Source organism: Symphalangus syndactylus, chromosome 23, assembly GCF_028878055.3.
Source record: "Symphalangus syndactylus isolate Jambi chromosome 23, NHGRI_mSymSyn1-v2.1_pri, whole genome shotgun sequence".
Lineage (NCBI taxonomy): Eukaryota > Metazoa > Chordata > Mammalia > Primates > Hylobatidae > Symphalangus > Symphalangus syndactylus.
The window spans coordinates 36,884,558-36,893,595 of NC_072445.2; positions in this window are offsets into that span (position 1 = coordinate 36,884,558).

Genomic DNA, 9,038 nt, shown 5'->3' on the forward strand with positions numbered 1-9,038 from the left:
CGCTCTTTCACCCAGGCTGGAGTGCAGTGGCGCGATCTCGGCTCACTGCAGGCTCCGCCCCCCGGGGTTCACGCCATTCTCCTGCCTCAGCCTCCCGCGTAGCTGGGACTACAGGCGCCTGCCACCTCGCCCGGCTAATTTTTTTGTATTTTTAGTAGAGACGGGGTTTCACCGTGTTAGCCAGGATGGTCTCGATCTCCTGACCTCGTGATCCGCCCGCCTCGGCCTCCCAAAGTGCTGGGATTACAGGCGTGAGCCACCGCGCCCGGCAATTTTTTTTTTTTTTTTTTTTTTTTTTTTTTTTTTTGAGACGGAGTCTTGCTCTGTCACCCAGGCTGGAGTGCAGTGGCACAATCTCGGCTCACTGCAAACTCCGCCTCCCGGGTTCATGCCATTCTCCTGCCTCAGCCTCTCCGAGTAGCTGGGACTACAGGCGCCCGCCACCACGCCCGGCTAATTTTTTGTATTTTTAGTAGAGACGGGGTTTCACCGTGGTCTCGATCTCCTGACCTCGTGATCCGCCCGCCTCGGCCTCCCAAAGTGCTGGGATTACAAGCGTGAGCCACCGCGCCCGGCCAATTTTTATTATTTTTTTAGAGATGGGGCCTCGCTCTGTTGTTGCCTGGGCTGGAGTGCAGTGGTGCGATCATACCTCACTGTAGCCTCCATAGCTCACTGTAGCCTCCATAGCTCACTATAGCCTCCAACTCCTGGCCTCAAGTGATCCTCCCACCTCAGCCTCCTGAGTGGCTAGGACTATAGGCACATGCTACCATGCCTGGCTAATTGTTTTATTTTTGGTAGAGACAGGATCTTGCTATGTTGCCCAGGCTGGCATTGAACTCCTGGGCTCAAGCAATTGTCCCACTTCGGCCTCCCAAAGAGCTGAGATTACAGGTGTGAGCCACCATGTGCCTGGCCTGAGGGTACTTTTTCCATCAGCATAATTCTCTGGAGATTCATCCAGGTAGTTATGTGTATGAATAGTTTGTTCCTTTTTCCTGATGATTAGTTTTCCATGATATAGATATACCACAGTTTGCTTAACCATTCACCTGCTGAAGGACATCTGGGCTGTTTCCAGTTTTTTATTATTATAAATAAGCCTGCTATAAATATTTGTGTACAGGTGTTTGTGTGAGCATAAGTTTTCATTTTGCTGGGATAAGTGTCCAGGAGTGCAATAGCTGAGTTGTATGGTAGTTGAGTGTTTAGTATATCTAAAAACTGCCAAACTGGTATTCAGAATGACTATTATCATTTCATGTTCCCACCAACAGTGTGTAAGTGATCCAGTTTCTCTATCTTCACCATAATTTGTGTTGTCACTATATTTATTTTAGCCATTTGATAGGTATGTAGTGATATCTCATTGTAGTTTTGATTTGTGTTTCCCTAATGGCCAGTGACATTGAATACCTTTTCACATGATTTGCCATCTGTATATCTGCTTCAGTGAAATCCCTCTTCATGTCTTTTGCCCACATTCTAATTGGATTTTCTTTTTTTACCCTTGAGTTTTGAGAGTTCTTTATATATTTGAAACATTCATCTGTTTGGTATGTCATTTGCAAATCTTTCTTTCTTTTTCTGAGACAGGGTCTCACTCTGTCATCCAGGTTGGAGTGCAGTGGCACAATCACATTCACTGCAGCCTCCACCTCCAAGGTTTAAGCAATCCTCCCACCTCAACCCCCTCCCCACCCCACTGAGTAGCTGGTACTACAGGCATGTGCCATCACATCCAGCTAATTTTTGTATTTTTTGTAAAGACAAGGTTTCACCATGTTGCCCAGGCTGGTCTCAAATTCCTGGGCTCAAGTGATCCACCCACCCTGGCCTCCTGAAGTACTGGGATTACAGGCGTTGAATCACCACGCTGGGCCTTGCAAATATTTTCTCACAGGCTGTAGGTTATCTTTTTTCCTCTTTTTTTATTTTTATTTTTGAGATGGAGTTTCACTCTTGTTGCCCAGGCTGGAGAGCAATGGCGTGATCTTGGCTCACCACGACGTCTGCCTCTCGCATTTAAGCAATTCTCCTGCCTCAGCCTCCCAAGTAGCTGGGATTACAGGCATGTGCCACCACATCCGGCAAATTTTGTATTTTTAGTAGAGACGTGGTTTCTCCATGTTGGTCAGGCTGGTCTCGAACTCCCGACCTCAGGTGATCTGCCCCCCCCCCCTTGGCCTCCCAAAGTGCTGGGATTATAGGCATGAGCCACCACACCCGGCCTTTGTCTTTTTCCCTCTTAGTAGGTGTTTTGTGGCCAGGTGTGGTGGCAATGGTGTGATCTTGGGCTCAAGCAGTCTTCCTACCTTAGCCTCCCAGGTAGCTGGGACTACAGGCCTGTGCCACTCCACCCAGCTATCTATCTATCTATCTATCTATCTATCTATCTATCTATCTATCTATATTTTTTATACAGAGTCTCACTCTGTCACCCAGACTGAAATGCAGTGGTGCAATCTCGGCTCATGGCAACCTCCGCCTCCCGGGTTCAAGCAATTCTCCTGGCTCAGCCTCCTGAGTAGCTCAGATTACAGGCGCCCGCCACCATGCCCAGCTAACTTTCATATTTTTAGTAGAGATGGGGTTTTGCCATGTTGCCCAGGCTGGTCTTGAAATCCTGGCCCCAAGTGATCCTGGGCTGGATTAGCCTCCCAAGTGCTGGGATTACAGGTGTGAGCCACTGCCCCTGGCCCAGTTGGGCATATTTATGTGGATCTATTTCTAGGATCTCTATTTAGTTTCATTGATCTATGTCCTTCTCCCAATACCACACAGTCTTGATAAGTGTAGCTATGTAATAAGTCTTGAAATCAGGTAGAATCCTCCCACTTTATTCCTTTTTTGTTTTTAAGAGACAGGATCTTGCCCTGTCACCAAGTACAGTGGTGTGATCATAGCTACAACCTCAACCTCCTGGGCTTAAACGATCCTCCTGCCTCAGCCTCCCCAGTAACTGGGACCACAAGTGTGTGCCACCATACCCAGCTAATTTTTATTTTTGTAGAGATGGGGTCTCAGTATGTTGCCCAGGCTGGAGTGCAGTGGTGTGATCTCCAGGTGTTCCAAAGTGTTGGAATTACAGGCATGAGCCACCACACCTGGCCTATTCTTTCCCAAAATTGTTTTTGCTATTCTAGTTTCTTTATCTTCCCATTTAAATTTTTTATTTTTATTTTTATTTTTTTGAGACAGAGTCACCCAGGCTGGAGTGCAGTAGCATGATCTCAGCTCATTGCAACCTCCACCTCCTGAGTTCAAGTGATTCTCATGCCTCGACCTCCTGAGTAGCTGGGATTACAGGTGCCTGCTACCATGCCTGGCTAATTTTTGTATTTTCGGTATTTTAGTATTTTTATATTTTCAGTAGAGACATGTTGGCCAGGGTGGCCTCAAGCGATCTGCCCGCCTCAGCCTCCCAAAGTGCTGGAATTACAGGCGTGAGCCACTACGCCTGGCCCAACCATTTAAATTTTAGAATAATCCTGTCTATATCTACAAATATCTTGCTGGAATTTTGATAGGAATGGGGTTAAAAGTGTATATCAAATTAGGGTAAATAAACATATTTATTATATTGAGTCTTCCAATTTATTTTGATTCTCTGTGATTTCTTTCATCAGCACTATGTACTTTTTAACATACCCAGCCTATACTAGTTTTATTAGATTTACGTCTGTTTTTTTCTTTTGAGCAGTTATGTTATTTTTAATGTATGTGTCCACGTGTTCATTGCTAGTATACAGAAAAACCATTATTTTTGGATGTTTATCTTGTACCTTGAAACTTTGCTGAACTCACTCATTAGCTCTTTTTATAGGTTGAAGTAGTATTTTGTAATATGAGGTCGTTTTGTAGATTCCTTAATTTTTTTCTTTTTTTAATGAGATGGAGTCTTGCTCTGTCATCACCCAGACTGGAGTGTAGTGGTGCTTTCAAGGCTCACTGTGACTTCGACATCCGGGGCTCAAGTGATCCTCCCACCTCAGCCTCCCAAAATGCTGGGATTACAGGTGTGAGTTACCTTCTTGGAATTTTTTATGTACACAATTATGTCATACGCAATTGGGACAATTTTGTTTCTTCCTTTCTGATCTGCATGCCTTTTAACTTTTTCTGGTAGCTAAAACTTCAAGTACTTTGTTAAAAAGAGTGCTAAGAGTGGACATTTTTGTATTCCCAAACTTAGGGGCAAAGCATTCAGTTTTCACCGACACATAGATCAGCTGTAGATTTTTTATTTATTTATTTATTTTTATTTTTTTTGAGACGGAGTCTCACTCTGTCGCCCAGGCTGGAGTGCAGTGGCACAATCTCGGCTCACTGCAAGCTCCGCCTCCCGGGCTCACGCCATTCTCCTGCCTCAGCCTCTCCGAGTAGCTGGGACTACAGGCGCCCGTCACCACGCCCGGCTAATTTTTTTGTATTTTTAGTAGAGACGGGGTTTCAACGTGGTCTCGATCTCCTGACCTCGTGATCCGCCCGCCTCGGCCTCCCAAAGTGCTGGGATTACAAGCGTGAGCCACCGCGCCCGGCCAAGCTGTAGATTTTTGTGGATGCTCTTTAACAAGTTGAGGAAGTTCTCTATTTTCCTCTATTTTTATCGTGTTGAATTTTGTCAAATGTTTTGTCTGCATGAAATGCTATGATCAAGAATTTTTCTTACGGCCGGGCACGGTGGCTCACGCTTGTAATCCCAGCACTTTGGGAGGCCGAGGCGGGTGGATCACGAGGTCAGGAGATCAAGACCAGGTGAAACCCCGTCTCTACTAAAAATACAAAAAATTAGCCGGGCGTGGTGGCGGGCGCCTGTAGTCTCAGCTACTCGGAGAGGCTGAGGCAGGAGAATGGCGTGAACCCGGGAGGCGGAGCTTGCAGTGAGCGGAGATTGCGCCACTGCACTCCAGCCTGGGCGACAGAGCGAGACTCCGTCTCAAAAAAAAAAAAAAAAAGAATTTTGGCCGGGCGCGGTGGCTCAAGCCTGTAATCCCAGCACTTTGGGAGGCCGAGGTGGGCGGATCACGAGGTCAGGAGATCGAGACCATCCTGGCTAACACGGTGAAACCCCGTCTCTACTAAAAATACAAAAAATTAGCCGGGCGTGTTGGCGGGTGCCTGCAGTCCCAGCTACTCGGAAGGCTGAGGCAAGAGAATGGCGTGAACCCGGGAGGCGGAGCTTGCAGTGAGCCGAGATCGCGCCACCGCACTCCAGCCCGGGGGACAGAGCAAGACTCCGTCTCAAAAAAAAAAAAAAGAATTTTTCTTATTTAGCCTGTTAACACAGTGGATTGAATTTAATATTATTATTTTTTTTTTTTGAGGCAGAGTTTCACTCTTGTTGCCCAGGCTGGAGTGCAATGGCACGATCTCAGCTCACCGCAACCTCTGCATTCCAGGTTCAAGCGATTCTCCTGCCTCAGCCTCCCAAGTAGCTGGGATTACAGGCATGTGCCACTGTGCCCAGCTAATTTTGTATTTTTTTTTTTTTTTTTTGAGATGGGGTCTCTCTCTGTTGCCAGGCTGGAGTGCTGTGACATGATCTCGGCTCACTGCAACCTCCAACTCCCTGGTTCAAGCAATTCTCCTGCCTCAGCCTCCCAAGTAGCTGGGATTACAGGCACGTGCCACCACACCCAGCTAATTTTTGTATTTTTAGTAGAGATGGGGTTTCACCATGTTGGCCAGGATGGAAATTTTGTATTTTTAGTAGAGACGGGGTTTCTCTATGTTGGTCAGGCTGGTCTTGAACTCCTGACCTCAGGTGATCCAGCCGCCTCAGCCTCCCAAAGTGCTGGGATTACAGGTGTTAGCCACCGCGCCCAGCAATAATTTTTTTTTTTTTTTTTTGAGACAGAGTTTCGCTCTTGTTGCCCAGGCTGGAGTACAATGGCACGATCTCTGCTCACTGCAACCTCCACCTCCGGGTTCAGGCGATTCTCCTGCCTCAGCCTCCCTAGTAGCTGGGATTATAGGCATGCGCCACCATGCCCAGCTAATTTTGTATTTTTAGTAGAGATGTGGTTTCTCTATGTTGATCAGGCTGGTCTCAAATTCCTGACCTCAGGCGATCTGCCCGCCTCAGCCTCCCAAAGTGTTGGGATTACAGGCGTGAGCCACCATGCCCGGCCTAATGATTTTCAAATACTGAATCAGCCTGCATCCCTGAAACAGACCTCTTTTGGTCATGGTATATAATGTTCATATATTGCTGAATTCTGATTGCCAACATTTGGTTAAGGATTTGTGTGCATTTCCTAGATGGCTAATGTTGAATATCTTTCATGGGTTTTTGGCCATTTGTAAATCTTCTTTGGAAAAAATGTCTCTACAGATCTCTTGTCGATTTTTTAATTGTCTTTTTATTTGTTGAGTTATACTTCGTTGTATATTGTAGATACAAGTCCCTTACACGATATATTATTTGCAAAAACTTTCTCCCATTCTGTGAGTTATCTTAATTTTCCTGATAGAAAAATGAAGTGCAGGCTGGGCACGGTGGCTCTCGCCTGTAATCCCAGCACTTCAGGAGGCCAAGGTGGGCATATCACCTGAGGTCAGGAGTTCAAGACCAGCCTGGCCAACATGGTGAAACCCCATCTCTACTAAAAATACAAAAAAGTTAGCCAGGCATGGTGGTGCACGCATATAGTCCCAGCTACTCAGGTGGCTGAGGCAGGGGAATCCCTTAAACCTGAGAGGCAGAGATTGAAGTAAACTGGGATTGTGCCACTGTACTCTAGCCTAGGCGACAGAGCGAGACTTCTTATTTAGCCATCTCAAAAAAAAAAACAAAACAAAATGATAGCCACAAACAATACATTGTTAGGTGAACCAATGTGTAGAACAATGTGTATCTTGGAGATCTTTTCCTATTGGTACACAGAACTTCCTTATTCTGTTTTAACATGCATAGTATATGGAACTGTGTATTGATGCATGTATATGCAACATGGTATATGCAACTGTATTATACTTAAATCAGCCCCCTATCATTGGACATCTATATTATTTCCAATCTTTTGCTGCAATACATAATACACATCAGTCATTTCATACATGTGCAAGTCTACCTGCAGGATAAATTCCTAGACATGGAAATACTAGGTCAAAGATACAGGTATTCTAATTCTGATAGATACTGCCAAATTGCCTTCCCAGAGGGTATAATAATTTTCATTCCCACTTGCAATATGAGAGAGTTTTAAGGGTTTTTTTTCTCAAGATGGAGTCTTGCTCTGTCACCCAGGCTAGAGTGCAATGGTGCGATCTTGGCTCACTACAACCTCTGCTCCCTGAGTTCAAGCAATTATCCTGCCTCAGCTTCCCGAGTAGCTAGGGTTACAGGCACGTGCCACCACATCCAGCTAATGTTTTGTATTTTTTAGTAGAGACGGGGTTTCACCATGTAGGCCAGACTGGTCTCAAACTCCTGACCTTGTGATCTGCCCACCTCAGCCACCCAAAGTGCTGGGATTACAGGCATGAGCCACCATGCCAAACCGAGAGTTTAAGTGTTTTTTTTTTGTTTTTTTTTTTTTTTTTTCCGAGACGGAGTCTCGCTCTGTCGCCCAGGCTGGAGTGCAGTGGCGCAATCTCAGCTCACTGCAAGCTCCGCCTCCCGGGCTCACGCCATTCTCCTGCCTCAGCCTCTCCGAGTAGCTGGGACTACAGGCGCTCGCCACCATGCCCGGATAATTTTTTTGTATTTTTAGTAGAGACGGGGTTTCACCTGGTCTCGATCTCCTGACCTCGTGATCCGCCCGCCTCGGCCTCCCAAAGTGCTGGGATTACAAGCATGAGCCACCGCGCCCGGCCAAGTTTAAGTTTTATACTTCACTGAATATGAACAGTGCCAATGGCTTCCTTTCTAAATGCTTCCCTGAAAATATGCTACTTTTACAGCCTAGTGATGTAACAAACAGGATTCTAAAAACACATTCTGGGACAGGCGCAGTGGCTCACCCCTGTAATCCCAGCACTTTGGGAGGCCAAAGCAGGAGGATCACTTGAGCCCAGGAGGTCAAAGCTGTAGTAAGCTATGACTGAGCCACTGCACCCTAACTTGGGCAAGAGTGAGACCCTATCTCAAAAAAAAAAAAACAAATAAAAGCACCTTCCGTAACAAAGAAATCTGTGTAATTTTACCAATGCTACAGAAAGTTTTCAGGCTGTTATCCCAACACTTAAGGAGGCTGAGAAAAGAGGACTGCTTGAAACCAGGAGTTCCAGACTAGCCTGGCCAATATTGTGAGACACTATCTCTAATTTAAAGTTGTTTGGGTTGTTTTTTGTTTTTTGTTTTTTTTTTTTTGAGATGGGGTCTTGCTCTGTTGCCCAGGCTGTAATGGTGCAATCTCAGCTCACTGTAACCTCTGCCTCCCAGGCTCAAGTGATCCTCCCACCTCAGCCTCTAGAGTAGCTAAGACTATAGGCATGTGCCACCACACCCAGCTAATCTTTGTATTTTTTTGTAGAGATAGGTTTTCCCCATGTTGCCCAAGCTGGTCTCAAACTCGTGGGCTCAAGCAATCCACCCACCTCAGCCTCCCAAAGTGCCGGGATTAGAGGCATGAGCTATCACACTTGGCCCTTAAGTTTTTTTGTATTGTTATTATTAGTAGTATTTTTGATTATTATATTATTATTATTATTTTTGAGACTCTGTCGCCCAGGCTGGAGTACAGTGGCACGATCTCGGCTCACTGCAACCTCCGCCTCCTGGGTTCAAGTGATTCTCCCACCTCAGCCTCTTGAGTAGCTGGGATTACAGGCATGTGCCACCGCGCCTGGCTAATTTTTGTATTTTTAGTAGAGATGGGGTTTCACCACATTGGTCAGGCTGGTCTGGAACTTCCAGCCTCAGGTGATCTGTCCTCCTCGGCCTCCCAAACTGCTGGGATTACAGGCGTGAGCCACCATGCCCGGCCTTTAAGTTATTTTTTAAAAAGGAGAAACTTTTCAGATTATTTGAGCCCAAGAAAGAGGGGAGCTGAGAGAAAGGAGAAGCTGAAGTTAGGGCAATTCTTGCC